Here is a 23,055-nt window from a genome sequence, read left to right as displayed (position 1 = left end):
AATAAAAATGATATATGTAAATGGATGAAGTTCTAATTAGCTATGTTAACAGTGAATAACTTCATAATTACTGTAATTAAAACGTATATGAAGACATTGCTTGGAATGTCCTTGTAACGTTCTAAATAACTTTAAAAATAAATTGGCCATTATGGAACAATAAAGATTCAAAAAATAAATTAAATGATTTGGTTCGTCTCACCTGTGATATCCGGGTCGAACAGATCACGTTCGGTGAGTGAGAGTGATGATCAAAAATTAAATAAACATTCGTAAGAAGATTAAATAAAAATGATTTCTTAATTAATTGAAATCTCTTTTGACACAGATTAAGAGCACATTGACATATTCACTAGACTCTTTTCGAGAACTAAATAATACATTTTTTAAATATGTTATTGTCATTTAACAAAACAGGAAAATAATTTGTATTACTTCAGCACTCCAGAAGTTAACTGCACGCACAATTATTAATAATAAATAAACTTTGTTTATGAAGACCTAAATATGTACATAGATCGTAAATAATGGATGGTACCTGCAATAAGATTGATATAAAGAATAGAAATAGTTATTTGTACAACTATGTAGTTATGAAAGTCATACTTTTGTTCATGAATTTGCAGTTTGAGTAACGAGGACGTAGCCCGAGTTAATCAAGAAAATGAGTGGAAAAAAGAGACTTTTATGACGTGTTGTACACGCTATTTTTTGTATATCGTTGTAAATTGAGAAATTTGGGCTAAAAGGATTTATCAAAAAAAAAAATGGGTATGCTTTGACAATCATCTCCAAAAGAGATGGAATAAAATGATGCAAAAAAGTACTACTTTCACTACAATTTTTCGTTTAAAAAAGTGCTACTTTAATTACGACATGCAAAAAAACAATTTTTTCAGTGACTTGGAAACAGACAGAGAAAAATTTAAATTTGTTGCAAAAAGAAATTTTTTTTCCAAAACAGAAAATTGCTTATAATGATTGTGCTTTACTAATAACTACAAATTAACAGCCTAAAAGAAGAGTCCGTCAATTCCTTTCTTTTTTTTTTTTATAGGAAAGTCCTCCAGCTTTTGTTATAGCTTCAAAACCACTAGTCTATTTCTTTATTATTACCCATGCATTGCTTTCACTGATACTCAGCTAAGCTCATGTTGCTCTGACCTGATATTCTTTGATGATTTTATATTAAATTAAGAATTAAGTCAACATATTTAGTAAGTAGTAGTAAGTACTCGTACTTATGCCAAAAGTTTCAGTTTTTCTTAAATTGCAAAGGATACACCAGTAAAAAGCATCAATAAGAATTTCCGCTTTTTTTATATACCTATTCGTATGATGGTGCAAGAAATGTATAAGAAATAGGTATGTGAAACCTAGGAAGTACCCTTTTATTCATCCTATTCATACAAAGAATGTCAAAGTAACAAATAATTACAAAAAATACAAATAATGTAATACATTTTACTAATTAGGTATTTTATGACATTTTTTCTAATTCTCCTTAGGAGTTTTATTCCTCAAATATAGTATAAACTGTGAAAATTTACCTTATTATTTATTTATTAAATGCCAATTGCAGTTCAGTTGTCTCAAGTATTATTTAAAAAGCAAATCATATTTTGTTGAACTATAAGTATGAAAAACGAAAAATTATGTTTGTTGATGTAAGGGAATACATCTGAGCTGGAATGCGTAGGTACAATTTTCAGATTATTTCAGTGCAGTTTAAGAATTTGATAAACATATTCGATTTCTTCAGTACATATTTGTACACCCCTAAGCAGGTAGGTGTATAAAGCGTGTTATAACCGAGTGAATGCGTCACGTTTACAGAGTAAAGCACCCTTTTCAATTATTGAATTAAAAATTTTATTTCAGCGTAAAAACTTCTTTTATCAGTAAGAATATGCGAAAGTTTAAACAAGCGCTTCTGTATGGCAACAAATTAATTAAGTGGTGGAAATCGTGAACAAACATTCAAGTACCAATGGGTACTTCTCGCTCTTTTCTGCAATCATTCTGGAGCGACTCTTGACCCTTCGCCGACAATCCGATGTACTTTTGGCATTTTTGTGTGTCTGAAGTAATCGCAGCATCTTCACGTGTTCGATTTGCAAGTTTAGGTAAACCGGCCGCATTCCTCAGTAAAGACCGACGGTACTACGTTGTCCTGTTCCACTCCCACGTGTTCTGTGCATTGTGGCTTGCACTGTCGACCTCCAACCGGTTTTCTTTCTGGTCGGTAGACGTCTTTCCTCCCCCGAGCACGTCTCCGTCTCGGTCCTTACTCCACAATCATGAAGTCGAAAGGAAATTTTCATAAAACTACTACAATGCCCATTTATGACTCAATCCGAGGGAGGAACCAACATGGAGGAATTCCATAACTGAGACATCAAGATGTCTTGAGTCTTGCGCCACCGCGCCGGCGACGGCTCATCCGTGAGAAGAGTCGCCAACATTCCGGCCGGACAATTAACTTAATTTTGAGTATCTTTAAGGCGAGTATTTAATTTGTGCTGTAAAAATCGGCGTGAGATACCCGGGACACCTGCGACTCGCCGGTCGTAGCAATTATTTTAATCCCGTTATCTGGATGACCTCAGGCTTTTGAAACTGACACGGGTTAACAAAGATCAAAAATGCTCATCCTTATTATCGGGCTTTGGCCACTCGTCTTCGCATTCCTACAAGAATTTCGGTGTGGGGCGCGCCAAATGCGCAATGGCGTGTTAAACCGATGATAACTCCGGATTTTTAGAATAATCCAATGTGGGTTGGGTTGGTGTCGATGATAATGAGCTTACACGATTAATTAAATGGTTAATAGGATCTATGTCGAATATTTTAGCGCAACATTTAAACAAATCTTCTTGTTTGCTTTTTGACAACAAAAAAAAAAGAATAATATTTGCTTGTTGGAAAAATACTTGAATACCCACTTACAAAATATAAAATATTTATCAATTGTAATTATCACCTATATGTATACCTACTTTCCAAACCATAAACAAAAATTAAGATTTTAAAAATACATGTTTTAAGATTAATTAAGATGTAGGGGTATTTTTTAAAATTATGTTGATAATGAAAAGTTTCCTTGTATAAATTGAAGCGTATAAAAACAGTGTACCTAATTAAATTTCCAAAATAACCTTTTGTTCTCTCATTATGTCAACTATGTCATTTAATTTATTTTTAGACAATAATAATTTTTTTATGCAACTGTACGCGAAACGAATACTTCGCGTACCTAAAACAGGCCGCGAAATTGCATTTGCCATAGCTTGAATACTTGAATACCCACTTACAAAATATAAAATATTTATCAATTGTAATTATCACCTATATGTATACCTACTTTCCAAACCATAAACAAAAATTAAGATTTTAAAAATACATGTTTTAAGATTAATTAAGATGTAGGGGTATTTTTTAAAATTATGTTGATAATGAAAAGTTTCCTTGTATAAATTGAAGCGTATAAAAACAGTGTACCTAATTAAATTTCCAAAATAACCTTTTGTTCTCTCATTATGTCAACTATGTCATTTAATTTATTTTTAGACAATAATAATTTTTTTATGCAACTGTACGCGAAACGAATACTTCGCGTACCTAAAACAGGCCGCGAAATTGCATTTGCCATAGCTTGAATACTTGAATACCCACTTACAAAATATAAAATATTTATCAATTGTAATTATCACCTATATGTATACCTACTTTGCAAACCATAAACAAAAATTAAGATTTTAAAAATACATGTTTTAAGATTAATTAAGATGTAGGGGTATTTTTTAAAATTATGTTGATAATGAAAAGTTTCCTTGTATAAATTGAAGCGTATAAAAACAGTGTACCTAATTAAATTTCCAAAATAACCTTTTGTTCTCTCATTATGTCAACTATGTCATTTAATTTATTTTTAGACAATAATAATTTTTTTATGCAACTGTACGCGAAACGAATACTTCGCGTACCTAAAACAGGCCGCGAAATTGCATTTGCCATAGCTTTTAACGACGGCCGTTAAAGTAAAAATCATTATATTTGATACAAATGAGAATTTCCATGTAAGACTGACCTTTAGATTTTTCGGGAATGAAATTAGAAACCGCAGAATTTATAATACGTACATTTTAACTCTGGAGAAGCACCCACACAAAACTGAAACATCACTTTCACCACAATTCTCTTCCGACATTTTTACGATTATGTATTTACAAAATTAATTGTTTTATTTATGTCATTTCTATAGCAACATGTAAGCCGAATTTATTTATATGTATTTATTGACAGTGTTCATTTTGTAATAATTACAAATTTTCGATTGCACAAAAAATGTTTTGTACACTTTGGTCGCGAAATCCTTTAATATCCCCGTGATTGTCCTGTCTCAGCCGCAAGCGGCCTCGGCGATAATTTTTCTCTCGGTACGTTAAAGAATGATTTTGCGGCCTTAGTATACGAGTATGTACATGCGACCTGCCCCAACACATAAAACTTCATTTTTGCTCCTAATAACATAATATACTACATGTTACCATTTCTCTGTGCTTCTTCTAGGGTCAGCTTTCATTTTTAACTTTTGTGGATCTTAAACTACAAAAATCTAGGTATTTCTATTTATACAAGATGTAACAGAAATAAGTATATTAATTTTAACCAGTAACAGAACTCATCATGATGAACAATTTTTCTATGTACCTACCATTTTTTTCCAAATCGGCAATTTTTTTGCAAAAAAATTGTTACAGTGTCGTTGACAATAAAATATTCCTATATTATACAGAAGAATTCTTACACAAGTTCAAAACAATTTCCTTCGCAAAAAAGGTCCTCTTTGAAGCACTTTCAGGTAAATGTAAAGTTTTTAACTTGTTAAGGAGTACATAATGGTATGTGGCATTTCTGATTTTTTAAATCTGAAATCAGCTAAAAGCAAATCGCCACTGTTTCTGGTTAATTAATTAATTGTGCTTAAGCTACAATACAAGCGCATGCGCCGTACAGCTCGCGCTAATTGTGTAAGCTCGTTATCTTCGGATGCGGTGGACCGACATCATTTCGGACAAAAATACTGCGTTCAGTGTCGAAAAAAATACACATCCCGATCTGTTTGATTTGAGAGACACGAAATAGCCTGTGAAGGGTATCATTATTATAACTATATAGAGACGGGCAGACGTGAGCGGACTCGAAACATCCCAAGAATGCGTGTTATTGTCGTTTGTAAATTTAATGGGGGCTATTTTTGAGATTACGGCGTTTTTTATTGAAAAGCACGAAATATCGCTTGTTTGAATAATAACGTTCCACTCTTTCAGGTACGGCCGAAGACGCACCACCAAAAACGCCATTACTTTCGGATGAGCTTATTTGGATGGAATTTATTCAATTGAATTCTCTCTCACACGTACGTATTAATTGAGCTGTACAATTTCAATATATTCATATAAATAGGAGCAATTCGAGCGCACAATATGACTAAATTGAATATTACAGAATGCAAACGAAAACTGAATAATAAAACAGGGTGGCAGGGGGTCAGGTAATAAATTTAATCCCCTAATTTGACGAGGAGGGCGCGTCTATTGTCGCGGGACCCCTCGATTTATATTATTTAATGTGTCCCACGATTTCGGCGAGTTTCAAATTAACGACCATCCCAAATATCTAATAGAGACATCGGCCATTCTAATTTATCGACCGACCTGAAGATTATGGGGAATGCAGCAGGTGGGGATTGCAATTAACATGGAAATGTATATTGTGTTGCTTTAATTGAGATATTTAAATTTTAAATATGGTTTGATTACTTCTTTTGTTTTCGTTTATTCATTATTTAGCAAGCTTGATGCCCGCGCTTACTCCGGGTTAAATTATTTGCCTTTATTTACATAGCCAGTTCGTTATTTCCTTTCAGGTTATAAGTATTTTATATGCCGCACCGACTGTATATGCTTTTATTGTTATCATTTATTTTTTTTGTCGTGGGCAGCTATCGGCGCCGCAATAAATAAAACTTTTCTTCCAATTAGAGCGACGTTTACGTTCCACCACCAATTAAGAATCCCATTCGAAATCCTCAATGGAACGACACCGTTGCGAGTACTAGTCGCAATGGAACTTGTTGCAAAGGCTCAATCCTCTGAGAACAGGTAAAACCTCACTTTGTTAATAACCATTTGAGAGAAGTAAATACGAGAGCTTTCTCACAACTGCGTCTATTCATTTTGTGAATCATAATTCATTTCACAATGCACCTGGTGATCGATTGCTTCCACTAATAATTGATTCCGAGCTGAGCATCTACCTAAATACTGAAAACCACGCATTGTGTTACGATCAAGCGTACAGTGTGTCTAACGAACAAAGAAATTGACAGTGGAAGCAATAAACTGTATCAGAAAACAATTATCGAGGAGTTTGCAAGATTACTGTCACCAACACACTCGGTTGGTTAAAAATGTAGTGGTACCAATTGCGACTAAGTGGCACGCCAAAAGCCCGCGCTTTTAACATAATTGAAGTGACTGTTGCCGTGACAAGAACTGTGAAAGAAGCAGCTCCACTTGAGGAGCCGCTTAATATTTGACGAGATTTTCGTGCAGTGCAACGTTGCATGCATAACAAAGCGCGGCGCCCTTGTTTAATAGTCATAATGCAAGACGATGCAATTTCCCATCCCCACAAAATTTGGGGTAATTAGTTCCAGATCTTGGGTTCGGAGAATGTTTATGCAGCGTAACGCGAAACACAGAGGTCAAGCGGTTTAACTTGTTCTAAAGTTGAAGACTGCGTAAACAGGTAAACTGGACACAATAAACAAGGAACTTTCTCATCGTTAAAGTTAGTTTCTTAAATTAATTAAAAGATTCAGCGGTCCTACAAATGGGCATATTTAATCCGGAAGGGGTCACAGGTCGGGCCCATTACTCGAAAGAATGTCAAGTCATTCACAGAAATGTTCAACCGCATACCTAAATCGATAGTGGCTTTCACGATTAACATCGTAAATGTTGACAGATATGTAAGGTATGCAGAACAACCGAACATCATACAGGTTTTTTTGGCAGGAACAATACTGGGAAATACCTCTATCAGTTATATTGAAATGTCTGCACCAGATCTATTAGCTGCGCATAACGGCCCAGCGATGTCAAATGCATGCTCAATACCATAAAACATTACGCTAATCGACATACTAAAACGTATTTGATTTAAAAAAAAAAAACGGAAATACATTCATCTGGGCCACAACATTCGCAAATCAAGAATGCTATTTTTTCGTTTTATCTGCGAGGAGAAATCTGCAATGCTTACTCAAGATGTAGCATGGGAAAATAGCGTTATACGAGTCTACTTTCATTTTTTAACTACAGTTTTATAACCCAACACAAATTAGCGATTGCCCACTGACAGGTATTTCCTGAAATGCCTGAAGTCTTGCTAGTCATTTGCGTTCCCAGCAACTGATAAAAAACGAAATTGAACTAAACTAAAAATGTTAACAAACCCAGCTCGTTTATGAAGTTAATAAATCAAAGAGTTATTACAAAAGAGCTTTTAACGATTTATGTTCACTACACACTTACAGTCAATTTATTTGTTGTCACATATGTTGCAAAATCTCTAAACAATGTACTGTTTAGTGAATGGGATTTTAATCTGGACTGGAGCACTTAAAACAACAGGAGCAGCTCCGATCAGAGGCAAATGTGAAAACTGTACTCGACAAACCTTTTTAGGCAGTATTAACTCAAGTGAGAAAACATTCAAGAAACATTATTCCAAACTACGAGCAGACTAAATCTTTTAAACTAAAGTATAGATCTATGTGCTGAAGACCAATAAGCTGAAAAGCTTTCATCAATATCATTATTTGAAACAGCAAATTCGAATCCGCACTCAGACAATGAAAATTTGCCACAAGAGCGTACTTATATTTGGGTGTCTGCGTTTTAATTCTGTTGAAGTAAATTTGTATTGTTAATTTCAAGAAACTAAGTAAAAAAACAATTCTTGCAAGATTTTTAAGACTGCTTTGCAACGCATTTTAGTTTAAAAAAATTATCCTGCACAAAAGTTGTCCTACGAGTACGCTGAAACATTCTCTTAATTTGAAAGAAATAGTATATTATATCATTAAAAGTAGAAGTGAGTCTTTTTGTTCTAGCCCCAGAGATTGAAGACCGAGACGAAGTCGAGGTCGCAACTGGGCGAAGCACTAAAAACCTTCTACTCTGAATGATATACCACTTTATTTTCAAGCAGATCACAAAAAAAATCGGACATTAACTCATTTATTTTCTTTTGCCGTAGTTACAATTTTGAAATTTTAAGGCACCAGTAATTCCTGGTTTTCTTGTTGCAATTATTATTAGTACCTACTGGAAGGTTCAATAATATTAGCAAAATCTACTAAAGTCTAAAGTTTACTTTTCAACGTTGAACGACCATCTTGCCATTTTGACATCTGTCATCCATGCACATGGGCGACTCGCGTTACAAGACAGTGGCACCGGTTAAATATTGAGTAACAATTTCGTTATTTCGATTTTTTAGAGGCTTTTTCTAATAGGAATAACTTAATTATTCAATATTTCGTGTAATAAATGACCTTACATTTGATTCGGTCGAGCCGCCTGTGGACATTTCAACTCCTAGGATTTTAAGTGATACAAAAAATACAGTGCGCCCAGAAATGTGGTAGCAACTTTTACACAAAGTGTCACAAGATGGCACTTTCGAAAAGCCAAATTTGTTCAATCTTGCAACATTCAATTTTTGAATTTTTTCAAAAGAGTATGTTAAGGAGGTTTTCCGAACAATTTTTACCCCCGATTTGTGCACTAAAATTTGTCGAGATGTTGCTCGAAGGCTTCAGTTATGCATTGAGCATAATGGTGGTCAATTTGAACATTTTCAATAAAATTTAAATTTGAATGTTTTACGTTTGACAATTCTTGACATTTATTTATCTCAATCTAGATAGCGGCGTTGCCATGCATAAAAAAGGTCTCTCTAAAAAAGTGTCATCTTGCGGGACCAATCGAAAAACTTGCTACCACATTTCTGGGCGCTCTGTAGTATATTATATCATAAAGAGCAGAAGTTAATCTATTTGTGGCAGAGATTGACAACTGGGCGAGGCACAAAAAGACCTTCTAGTCTGAATGATATATACTATTTGAACTCATTTTTTTTCCTGCAGTTACTTACTTTAATATTACAATTTTCAAATTTTAAGGCAACAGTAATTCCTACTTTCCTTCTGATATTATTGCTACTTAAATTATCCGACAATTTCCAGGTAAAACTTTCTCAAAATAGTGAATGATCGCGATCTGTAATTATTAGTATCCTGAACTTTTACTAAGACAGCAGACCCCAAATTTTCAATATCTCCCATTGTCAAATTGGTGATTTCATCGCATCGACAAGCCCTGTCACACCTAACCTACAATAATAATTTATAATTCTTCCTCTAGGGAACTCGGAAATTTTACCTATGTAGCCAGATACTGTTCATCAGAATCAGAAGATTATCTATAAATCATACATTTTTCGCCGGAGACTAGTGCGATTAGATGTCCATAGAGTTTGCCGCGATCTGCATCAATTCTTTGAGTCGTGTCCCGTGCGATGCATTTCGTTTTCACTGGCACTGAAGACACTTCATATCAGATATTCGCCAAATATTACAAAAATTATCAAAACGTAACTAGCAAACGATTACAACTTACAAATGTTTACTTTTTAACACCGAACGACCACCTTGCTTGGTGATTTTGACATCACATCTGACAGGATGGATACGCCCAAAACAAACGACTCGTGAAATACGACAGTGGGGCCGGTTAAATATTGGATGATAATTTCGTTATTTCGCTTTTTTAAAGGCTTTATTTTAATGGGGGATTATTTAATTATTAAATAATTCGTGTAATTGATAAATTAGTCGTGACCTTACATTTGACTCGGTCGAGTCGCCTCTGGGACACTTCTACTTCTAGGACTTGAAGCATACTCCGCTCAGAAAAAAAAATACAGTTTAACCGTCTCTATGGAGATACGCAAAGGCACGATTTTCGACGGCTTGAAGATAATAGTAGTTTATTTGACGAGTTTGTGTGTAAATTGGGCCCTTTTTGGCACGCGTGAGCCATTTTAAAACGCGAGTGAAACGAGCGTTTTAAAGGCCCACGAGTGCCAAAAAAGGCCCAAATTGCACACGAACGAGTTGAATACAACGTTTTTTTGGTCGACGAGCCCCTTAAAGGCTCCAAATCGCTTAAAACCTTTAAAATTAGCTTGACAAGTTGTGACATTTATCAAAATCCGTTCACATAGGAGAAAATTCTCAAATTCTGACAGTGTCGAACAAAAAAATACTTTTGGTACCTACTTGTAACAGTTTAGTTAATTTTTCAAAAACCATTTCGAAAGCACCAAAACTGTCTACACACAATACACGCAGAGAAAACGGCAACAAATGCAAGGAAAATGTTCCACAAAGATAACAGTCAATAATTACTCCGGTTAATAAGTCGTCGTGAGTAATTATTAAACGATAATTAGCGATCGTAAAGTAGATCCGTTATATGTGGCCTTGGAAAAAGTGTACGTTGTAAATTGATCGAACAGTCGTTTCTAGGACAATTACTCGATTATAGACCGACAAATTCACACAAATCCTCCTAGAAATTTGCTTGAAAAAGAACACACTTAACAATGTTTTCACCATTACAACAGCTCCAAAAATACACCGTTAATTGAACAAAAGGTGTGGCTGCAGGTGATTCAATTGAGAGGTCGTATATCTCCATTATTGGGAAAGATAATACCTCCACCACGCATTAAATGAAGCAGAAGAAACCATTAATGAATCATCCAGAAATAGTGTAATCGTGGTTACGATATAAATAAGTCTAGCAACACCTCCACCAGCCACGACCAGTACCAAGAACAATATCTTTTCGAGATGTTGAGAGTGGTACGAAAGCAATTACTGGCGAATCTGTCTATAAAGGCGTCAGTTGTAAATAATTGCAATAATTCATAATTAAACATTTCCAGTTGTAACAGTATTGCGTAAAATATATTGTTACTCTTTAGACTTGTGCAATCAGTGTAACGTTAAAACAATCAATAATTGTTTTAACGGTATAACAAGTTGCCAATTGGGTACGAGTGGCCTCCTACACGTATCTGTCTTTATGTACAGTTAAGTGGATGAACGTGGAAAACGTATTGATAATGTAATAATAAATTAATCTCGGATCGCCCCGGGAGAAAGAATAATCACAATCGATCGTCATTCAATACATTACGTAAACTTTTATATCTTTAATTAAGTACAACCTATTTAATGAGATACGCGGTAATTAGCAAGTTATTTAATCGGAATTCAGTTACAAGCAAGCTTCATTAATTATTAATTAACAAATACAACTTCGCAAGCTTCACGATACAATTTAGAATTTTTCGAGGCACGCAACGCCGCGAATTCTTTCCGTTGTTCAGGTCGCAGATTACACTCAATTACGAAGAAGTGTTTACCGGAGGTGGTCACAAACGAGGGAAGAGTTTTTGTATTACCTATTGATGGATGGCTGTCAGGTCTCGGTTTATCTTCCAACTTTCAGTTACACATTTTCACTGGCAAAATCGAACGTGTGCACTGTCACTTCACCGTTCAAGGTTAACTCCTAGTTCAAGATGTCAAATAGATTAAAAATTACTTTCGTTCATTCCCAGACAAGCAATAACCGAATTCTTGTCATTCGTTTGCGGTGTTTTAGAAGGATATGAGTTCGCGGACCAAAAGTGAAACTGCGAGATTCTCCGATTCTCTGATCTCACCACATTTTATTCGCGGAATATGACCAAATGCGCCGGATACTTTCTTAATTTCAACTCCATTCTATTCTTCTCTTTTTGCTCTGAATTCTGGAAGAATTACAGAATTAAGTGCACCTAGTGTTATTATTTAATTGTTAAACTGTTATTAGGGTTGACAAATAAGTTGTTCCTTTTTCTTCATTCATTTTCATTTTTATAGATTTTTAGAATAATTATCATGTGTTGTATGTTTCATTAATAAGCTGTATATTCTGTTGGAAATATATCTGTAGTATTACAATTTTGAATATCTTGAATATATTAATTAACATAAAGTTTTTGTTGTCCAAACAATTATTATTACTGAGAGTTTACACTGTCGAGGCTCGTTAAATAATTCTAAACGAGCAAAAACACATTCAGAACGTTTGCAACAACTTTAATACAAGGTGAGTCTGAAAGTCAAGGACGATTATTTTTCAATTAAAATATGAGATGATTAAAGACAAAATTTAATTATAAAGTGGTAAAATGTTACGGTCGCTCAAATTTGCACTAAAAAATTTAAATTAAATTTTATAATCCGATTCAATTTTTTCTCGCTGAGTGGATAAAAAAGTACAAAAATAAAATAATGATGATACATGATCGGGTGAGTTTTATTACATAATCGGAAAAAATTCTTGCATTAAAGATACGAAGCCCACAAAAAATTGCTTATTGCCTATAAATGTGAGAAATACTCTAATTAAAGAATGAATCCAAATAAGCTTTTTTCGGACGAATACTTTTGCTTTTGTAATTGGAATGTCCATGGACGCAATTTTAAATGTCATTAGAATATTTGATTTAGAAATTGTCATACGGGCTCAAATCTGGCAAATGTGGGGACCAGAAGAGCACTTGGTTGCTTGGATTAATCCATTTGTTTAACAACGCTTCATACCTTACTGTGAAACAAATAAATCATATTTAGAAGCACTAGAAGTAAAACTAGTCAACCATCTGCCTTGGTCCTGAGCTGATTTCTTGTAGTTGCCACCGAAAATTTTCAGAACCTTGTTCCTAAAGTAATTCGGCAAGAGAAGAATACTGTTCCATCACCTGCATAAATGTATAGAATTGTCTAATAATAATGTCTCTTCATAGTCGGAGAAAAAGTATAGTATTCTACTCGCGGATAATGGCTTATTGCTGGCATAAAAGCGTCCTCATGAGTAATAGCCGTCATTATTCGCTCATTGAAAATAATATACTATTTCGTTCATTCTGGATGACAGAAATTAGGTTATTGCATAACATTGCTCAAGAGGTTGGAATTGGAATTAGAGTAGAGTATGGTTTAATCGTAAATCATAAATTGTTCTTTATAGTAACATACAGGGTGTAACAGAAAAAAGTGCATTTATTTTAACTGGTAAGAGGACTCATCTACTACAACTTTTCTAAATAATTGTTTTTCGAAAACAAATTCTGAAGGGTCTATGGAAGGATTGATTTTAATCTAACTATATTTAAAAACAAAAACAAAACAGCAGTAATTAAAAAAAACAAACGAAAGTGAAACCATTTTAGTCATCAAATGCAATACGAAAGGAATAAAAACATTCGGTTTTTACGCTTCCTGTTTAAAAAAGATTTCAGATTTATAAAATTCCATTCAACGTGAAAATAAAGGGGGTACAAATGGCAATTCAATTTTGCAAGTTTCAAGAAACTTTATTTCGAAAAGTTGTAATGAATTACCATTTAAAATAAATGCACTTTTTTCTGTTACACCCTGTATTTGTGGTTTATTGGTAATGAGTTTTATCAAAATCTTTACCCCAAATTATCAATACCTACTGCATATACCAATGTTACGTCCTCTCATTTTTTTAAATCGCTTTCGTCACTACTTTCGCCCTATCCAGATATCTTTTCACTTTCATCACATTTGTAACGTAACATTAACATAATTTCTTTCGTGTCTACAAGGCAAGAAATCCAAGTAAAATGAATAATTATATTGTAATTTACATCACTAGGTAGATAATATTGTGAAATATCTACATCATAAATACTAGCGAACCATAATTAATTGTTGTTAGATATTTGACGAGCGGCCCACGGTTGCGATAAAATATGAAAAAGAGAGTGTTTCGAGGAATTTGCGGGAGGTTAGTCAACCTGGTCGCGGCAAGAGTCAGCAATGACCTCGTCGGAATCCATCTTTAGTGAAGATTGTCATCAGAATTCGAGCTGAATAAATAGATCCAGTGACATCAAGTCTGTCAAAGGAGCGTAACATAAATACCGAAATAAAAGTGCCCCTCTAGACAGACGCAACTTCATGCCTGTTGCTTTCGCGCCCAGCACGGTCACTCTTTCTCATCTCCTTCTTTTCTTCTACCTGCTGCATTAGGCGAGAGGTTGCCAGATTTCGTTGCTGCCATTAATGGAGACGCCGGTTCACTTTGGTTCTTTAAACAAATGTCGGCATCATTATTCACCGTACAACAAAGAACGGTAGCTTGAATGAAAGAATTGAAATGTTAGATAAGACCGACGATGATCCGTTGTGGAATGATTGAATGAAAAATGATCAATGAGAGAGCTATGCATGAAGACTGATTAGTGGAGAGGCTGCCGGTAGTAAACGCACGAAACCACAATTAATAAAAAAGACCTTGGCAAATTCAATTTGCTGTTATTAAAAAGTGATGAAAAACGGATACTTCTCACGATATCTGGAAGATTAATTACCTTCATACTTTTACGGTTTTGTGTCACATTATTACTATTTCGCACCATTTCAATTCATGAATTTTACATTTTTCCTAGGTACTTAGGGTATCGCTATTTTGCCACTCACTGGGAAAAAAAAACCAAAAAGTGAATGTCCTGGACTGAATGGGCGTCTTTGAATTGTAGCACGATTGACCGATAACGTCCACGATAAGATCACTTAAATTGAAAGTACTTGCTTAATTAACTAATTAATTGTGCGCCAATTAAGGCTTTTACGTATTTTATACTGGATCTAAAAAGAATAAAAATGTTTACAGAATCTACGACTGTTTTTCTCGTTATCCACGGAGAAATTTTTTGCAGTCATATTTTGTCGTGTCCTACATTATGTTAATATCTAAACTAATTTTGCCAAGACTGAGATTGTTTGCGGTTCGACACTAACGAACTCCAAAAACTAAATCTGTTTGTGACAAATTTACGATATTCGCGAAACATAAATTTACAGATCGTTAGCAGATTTGATAATTAATTACGAAAAATATTTAGTTCTTTAAATAATTAAGCTATTAAAAGCGATAGTCCAGAAAGCGTCCGCAGCTTGTTTTGTCAACTTAACTAGAACGTCGAAAAAATGTGAAAAATTCTAAACCAGCCATAAACATTAAAAAATTATGCGTGTTGCTTTTATGTTTAGACACTAATACCTGTTTAGCTATAAAATATTGTGTTTGTTTTTTTAATATTTATTCGGCCGTTTTATTTTTAATTTAGGAAACAGATGTTTATAAATTTTTCCTTGGAACCAAAATAAGGTCACGCAAAATTGTATCTTCTACTCGCCTTCTGACGTAGCTTTAATTTGATAACATAAAGTTTACACGGCGATTTAATTGCTTCCGGAGAGTTATTTATTTATCAAAATATCACGACTAATTTTTCAAAAAATATTAATTCTGAACATTCATTCGTATGTCGGTAGTGCGACTAATTAAAACTATCGCTCTTTTCAAACTATCCACCTGCTAAGCTTTAAAAGCCATTTATTTTATCAGGCACTAAAAGCTCGCTTTTAGCTCCTGGCCTACAATATTAATTGAGGTTCCAAATTCATCATACTTACGTTGCTTAATAGGAAGTCAAATAACGATGTACCTACCTACTATATAAACATACCGAAGGACTCAGGAACACGGTCGATTCTTTAATCTTGACACAAAAATTATTTAAATCCCTTCTTCTGATCTATTTGACCTTGTGCCTTTAAAATGATTTGTGGTTTTGGAGTGTTTGCTCGATAACTGGAATGGCGCCTTGTTTATCGGAGAATGCGGCAACTACTCGTATACAACAAAGAAATGTTTTTTTGGAAACTCATAAGTAAAAAAATATGGAAAACCTTAATCCTTTGCGGGCTGTAGTTGTTACCAAAAATCTACAATAACAAAAAAATATATCTGTTGCCGAGTATAGTAGATTCATTTTTGTAATGACGAACTAAAGTTACTAAATTTAGTAACTTTTGTCTTGTGAACACATCCTTTTACCGCGAATTTGGGCTTTTAAAAAGTTAAGTTATGGGTCACGTCATTTGTTCTGTTAAAACTGGTCCCAATCAAAGTATTGTGAAATTAAATTTGTTTAATTATTTTGAAAAAAAAGAGCAAAGTTGCACTAAACAAATACGAAAAGGCAGCTGAACGTAACAATGAAATAATTTTGCACTTTGCTACTCATCCTCGTCATCGTCGCTGTTTTCTAAGTCCGAATCGGAATCTTCAAACAAATTAACAATAATTGGGGATATGTCATGGATGCTAAAGTTTCCCATAAGCCTTGTCCTTGTCCTTCATTTAAAATTTTGTACATACTTCTGGGACTGAAGCCTGTACAGCACTTAGGGAGAGTTTTATTTTAGATTAGAATTTACCGAAAAAACATCCGCCCCTGCTTCTACAATTTTGTACTTTTCGTACTTGCGTTTATATTTTCTCCATGAACCATGAGTAATTTCTTTTATTTTGTTGAAAGCCTTTAAAATGTGCAAGTTCGTCCGCTTGCTTATTGATGCTTTACTCCGTTTTGGAAATTCATTCATTTTGGCAGTGATCAATAATATGACAATTTAAATCATTGCCAACTGTCTGGTTTTCATTTATTTTGTACAAAAATTTAACAAAAAAAAAAGTTCCAGTTAGTTCGTCATTACAAAATTGAATGCATTATACATACAGGGTGTTTGGTGTTTAAGGTAACAAACTTTTCTGAGATGCACAGCTGGGTTAAATGAACAACTTTTCTTGGTGACATTTTTTTCAATTTGCTTTTTTTATTATGCTGAACTAAACTGACTAAACTCCGTTTACACTGTTTGAGAGCCACTGTTCGTATATGTAATTATTAATACCAAGCTAATGAGGATTTGTAAAGGAAAATGCCTTAGCTGCCGCCTTTATAATTTAGAAATCCGGTGGATGTCACACAGTAGTTCTTCAAATTGAAAAAATGATTACTAGAAAATTATAACACATACTAAAAAATGTTACTAGAATAAAAGTTTTATTTTGTCTATTTCTTTACACAGGAGAAGTTTGTTACGTTATACCCCAAACACCCTGTAATTAAAGAATTTTTAAAATCTTTTTCCTAACGTATTCTCACACCCTTTTTGTACATAAAGAGTATTTTTTACTGATCCCATAAACAGCTATCATGATTAATTGCATGGATACTTGCTCTTTCATTCTACCTGAAATAAGGATGTTACAAAAATGTTTCCTAGTTGTCTTTTAGTTCCAGGCTTTTATAAAGAAAAAATGCTTAAATTATCATTAGCAACACTTGATGTTTCTTCGTAATTTCGAAATCTACGGCTCTTAGTAGGTACCTAGTAACACATTATCAAAAAGGGAGAGGCCTACAGTTGGGATTTGCTATCAACGTCATAAATGACGTTTTCCATCACCAACGATGAAACTGAAATATTTATCAACACCTGATGCCATTTTCAAATGTACACTTTGTTATCGATGCGAGAGGTATTTTGCTTTGTCAGTTGAGGTTAGCCGTGTCGTTTATTCGCTTTAGTCTGCTCTTGAAATCACAACAGTTCATTTAGGAACTACCACCGTTCTTTTCAAAAGTGTATTTTCGTGTCTTCAACAGGTTGTAAACAATCTACTAATAGCAATGCCGAAATGTTTGTACAAATATCAAAAACCAATGAAAGCTAGTGCAATAGAGTATTTTATTAAAGAAAGAGATAACAAGGGACCTCTTTCATCACTGAATACTGTTCTCGAAGTAGTTACCTTTTCTGAAGGAAAAACACATATTTGAAGGATCTATAAGTTCACTAAGTTTAACTTTACATGACATTGACTTTTGATGCAAAACTGATTCAAGAACGCGTTTTATGGAACTGGAACACGTTGATCTTGCAAAAGTTAAAATTTTAGAAGATTATGTAAAAAATCAAAGTGAACTGGACCCTTTGTCATGTGTGTACCTTGATGAAACGTGTATATTGAAAAAGTTGATGATGGCAAGACGGCCATCAGTCAAAAGATTCAAAAAGGTTAAAGTAGAGACGAAAGGGTAAGTGACGATGGTAATTCCACGTATATTTTTCTTTCTTACCACTCTTTTTTATGTATATTGTTTTACCAACAAGCAGTGAAAATGGTTCTATTAAAGAAGCAACTCCACTGCACTGCACCCTTTTGATGGAAATTTCCTCGTATTAGGCTATTTTATACTGAAACTTGAATAAAATTTACAAATCAATTAATAACCTTAAACATTTTAGTTATTTAAGATATTAGTGTAACAGTTATCCTTTATTGCACGAACGGGTACGAGGGAGTATTTTAAAGGATGTGAGTGCAACAAAGGAACTTATGTCCTACAACACAACGTATGTCCTACAACATTTTATCTACGATCGTGAGATCATAGCACCGGTTTCAACATAAACTTGTATAAAATAATAATTATTGATTCAATATTTTATGAATAACCAAAGTCGTTTGAGAACCACGTCGTTTAGCAACCTACTTCTAAACAATGTTTCCAACAAATTGTATTGTTGTATTCTGACAGTTCTGTGGCATAAAAGCGTGTACTAAAAGTTTTATGACACGATTCTGCCAGTTCACTAAACGTCAGCTTTGACAACGATTTTTAGTGCAAAAAGTGCCTACTTTTTACACAATCGTAGAAAAAAAAAAAAATTTTAGGATTGAACTAAAATTAAAACTATCCTTTTCGAATATTGTAGACTCTGGTAGTTTATTTATTATTTTGTTGTCTACTTTGGGCTAATTATTATCTACAGTTTTTAAAATGAACACGTTTTTCACTTTTTCAGTGGGTCTAATAAAAGTCACAGATGGATTACTTTTATTATCAAACCTGACATTTTAACGACACACTGTGCCAATTCACTACCGTGTCTTCAGTTCACGGTAATATAAAAATAATATTAAAACTTTGTTGTTGTTAGTTGACATTACACTTTTTCGCATCAATTCCTGCGATAAACGTAGTGAACCATGGCGTCACGCTTTAAGAAAGATGACATGTAGGCAACTGTCTCTCTACGAGTATAAATGTTAATGTCGTGAAAAATCAAATACATAATGTGTAATAGGAATTATTTGTGTGGCGTGTGTCAAAATTATAAACTACAGAAGGTTACTATTGGTACGGCTAATTAATACATATCTTTCTTTTTTTCAAAAATGCTATTTAAAACATTAAAGAAATTTTCTCAAGCATTATAAGGTCTGCAGGCTGTAAATCATGAAACATAAATCTCGCAGTAAGATTCTGATGTTGCTTAAACTCTGTTTTCATAGAGATTAGTGCAGATTCTAGTGCAGTTGGTTGGTAAACTTTTGAGTTTCTTTGCGCAAGTCCAACTAAAAATGCCGGCAGAAATGAGGCTTTTGCAACTGTTGCAAGGAATTCGCTGCCTTACATTTTTGACATGGTTACGATATCCAGAAACACCAGAAACCACATAACCTCCAACCTCCAACCTAACCAAATTTATGGCAATTTAGTACCGAATATCCCTAAATCATAGATATTTCCAAGGTCACAGCCCATGAGAGAATCCAACACCTCTACCTACTGCACTACAACTAGTCCAATCTCTACGTCAATGGGACTTTAACCTCACAGCAGTTTTCTCCTGGCATTTAGATTTCTTCCGTAAATTTTTCAATATTCAAACAAGAAAATGTAAAGTCCTGAACAATACATTTCTATAAATAGAAAATTTGTATCACTGTCTTTGTTTGAACATGGTATTGTATGTTAGTATGTACCAAAGAAATGTTTCTTTATAGGAGTAATAAGGACTAAAATAAAACGATAATAAAAAATTCATGGCATTTTGTTCACAAGCTCTTTTTAACATTAGTGTTATTCCAGATTGAGAATAATGTAGTAAAAATAATGATCAATATTTGCGAAGGAGAGAGAGTAAGTAGGTAATTATTGTTGTTTCAGATCGAAAAAATTCCCGATTCGAGTACACAAAGGTGCTGATTGGGCGCAATGAAAAATTTTGTTTTATTTGTGAAAAAATCTTGCGTCACGTATCGAGACCGACGATTCTGGATGTTGGTCCGGGTGGCGGTGGCCGTATTCCCGTTCCCGATCCCGACGCCGGACAATATCTCATTACGGAGGTCGGCTGTATGCCGGAGAATGAACACAATCACGCCGTGCGGTGGGGATCATTATGACCTCCATTCACACATCCGACAATTCTTCATTTGCGTATTTCACTTGTCATTTGTGCGTATTGTGTCACCTCGGCGACCAACCTCTAATTCAGAAAATGGACGGATTCCGACGGCATTTTTCCCGAAAAACGCATCATTAGAAGTATTAGTTCACAACAATGACGCGATCCTTGCACAAATATCGGGGGATGTTTTTGTACGGGGGATACGTACTAATGGCCGGTTCTCTTCGAAAACACGACGGATGAAAGGAATAAGGACCAGGTATTTTAAGTATTGTTGGGAGCTAGTTTGGGTCCATTCATGGCAATTTTCCACCCGCGCCGGGGCCCACCCCGCCTTGACGAGGAGTTCTCATGCCTGTCAAAATCGCACTGACACGTTCGTTCGATTTGTTTAGATTCTTAATTGGCCACATGCCGGCTGTTTCTCTAGTCAAAGGTTCGAAGATGCCGAGGAAATTCAGACCACCGACAGGTACATTTTAAATTAATTGCCCAACTTTTAATCTTATGCAATGGAACGAACACGTCATGAAATCCGATGCCGATTGGCCACAGTTAAAATAATATTAAACCTGTCATACGGAATGTCAGTACGAAATAAAATCCCATAATGATATACGGCCACACAAAAAAATGTTATTTTGAAAAGGTCATTTGTTGCTATCAAATGGTATGCAATGTTTTTTTATAATCGTTGTATAATTGACGCGACTGCGATTAAACGACATTATAAAAAACGCAAATTAAATTTTTAATTGACAATGCTGCCATTTTGATCGAATAAACAAAAGCAGTTTCTAACATGTGACGTTCGCATATACCGAACAGTTCACCTTGTTCGATAATTAACTCTATTGTAACTAATTGGTTGATTTATTATTAAATTAATCACACTATTAAATCATTATCTACAACAAATCAGTTTATTATTCCACTTGTATTTTTACATAATGATTAAAAAGTGGATTTTGAATTTTATAGCTAGTTTCTAATTGTTATTATAAATTTGCGCTGAGATTAAACAATTAAAATCGGATCTCGTCATTTTTTTAAATTTGTATGTGAAGAACTTGGTGCCAGTAATCCAAATCTTCTGTACCTATTTAAATGCAGTACAAAATAAAATGAAGCATGGAAATTGGACTAAACGATTGATCAAACTGAAACAACAAGGTGCCTAATACAGAGCCTTGGGGAACTTCAAATTTAAACGTCAACATAATTAATGTCAGTACACACTTGAAAAAATCTATTTTATCTTCAAGCGATCGAAAATCGCACCTTTGTGTATCTCCATTGAAACGGTTAAAGTGGCTTATTTTGTGAACGGAGTAGAAATACTTCAAGTCCTTGGAGTAGAAGTGTCCACAGGCGGCTCGACTGAGTCAAATGTAAGGTCATTTGAAGCATTTGTCACCATTTATCATCAAATTAGATCAGCTTCCTTTTCTTTCTATTTTATTAGAATCATCTATCTTTTATTAACTAAGGAGGAATCATGTTATTTCACATGATTAATGATTCAAAATGAATTGCGCTATTTTAGTTTTCTAATGCAATTCCAATTTAAATTTTTTCCAAGAATTCAAAAACTAACATTGTTCAGCCTTTTTGAAAATTAAAATTTGAATATGATATTAATTTTGACACTTTAGATAAAAAAAAATTAGGAATTTGTATTAACCGAATTGCATGACTTTTCAAACAGACCAGAAATTTCTTAGAACCACTGTAAATGAGAGCACAAAACGCTTATTTGAAAACAGAATGAATGAGGTTAATAAAATGGCTGAGTCTCCGAGTCCTATATTGTGCGTCACACGATGTGGCTTAAGGTGCGTTATGTAAATTACAACCTAGAAAAAACGTAATTTTTTCGTACCGCATTGTGTGCAATAATTTATAAATTGTCAGTGTCAAATGACCTTTAAAAGAAGTGTCATTTACTCATCGTAATGCCTTTTCAGTACCAAATTGCTATAATTTAAATATCATTAGCGTGGATTATTCACCTCCCAGAGAAAAAATTGTATAAGCACCGTAATTATACACCATAGAAAACTAAATTATACATATTATAAGGCAAAATGGTAACAGCACTGCTCTTCACTTTCTTTTCACTTACAGTACTTGTGTCCAGGTCGGTGGACAGGTGCAGTTAAAATTGATTTCTCCAGGATATCATTTAATAATAATAACGTCGAGTACATAAAAGGACATGGAATAACGTGAATTTAAAGCAAAGCAATACACCATCTAGCCTGATTAAAATTTCATGAACTTCGGCTCAATCACTAATAACAAATTACATTACGTTTACCGATACTTAAGGAACTCATAAATTTCTAACTTAAATGAAAATTAAATTATACTAACAGGTGGTTTGGTTCACAGGATAATAGGAAACGAAATTATTACATCATCCTAAAATCGAAAAGTTACCCGGAAAAATGTCGGCCATCGGTCAATATTCTGATGTTCTGCTTTTCAATTATTTACCTTGAGGGGCCGGTGCATGTTTTAAACATAATAAACCCTCTGTCCTAAAGAAACTTACATTTCCATCAGTCGGCGATCGAGGGAAAAACAAAATTTTACAAACAAACTTGAGTTTTTTCCTAATATCCTGTTACATAATTTCCCACAGTCGCCTCTACGGGACACGTCGGGTGCGACAAAAAATCGGTCCCCTGGGGGCCTGCCGGGATTTC

The 23,055-nt window shown here is 34.2% G+C and overlaps 1 protein-coding gene across 4 annotated transcripts in view; it reads right to left on the bottom strand.

Moving 5' to 3' along the window:
- Positions 1-23,055, bottom strand: part of LOC138130946 (LIM domain transcription factor LMO4.1) — a 249,212-nt gene that overhangs the window by 81,683 nt on the left and 144,474 nt on the right. The window contains exon 1 of one of the 4 annotated variants that reach the window (XM_069047670.1): positions 11,611-11,701. The exons of the other annotated variants lie outside the window; for them this stretch is intronic. The gene's annotated coding sequence lies outside the window, so the exon portion shown is untranslated. Of the gene's footprint in view, positions 1-11,610; positions 11,702-23,055 lie in introns of those variants that run through there. 4 annotated transcript variants of the gene reach the window in all.

This window comes from Tenebrio molitor, chromosome 5 (assembly GCF_963966145.1).
Source record: "Tenebrio molitor chromosome 5, icTenMoli1.1, whole genome shotgun sequence".
In the NCBI taxonomy this organism is placed as follows: Eukaryota; Metazoa; Arthropoda; class Insecta; order Coleoptera; family Tenebrionidae; genus Tenebrio; species Tenebrio molitor.
This window is presented reverse-complemented; position numbering and strand designations above follow the sequence as displayed.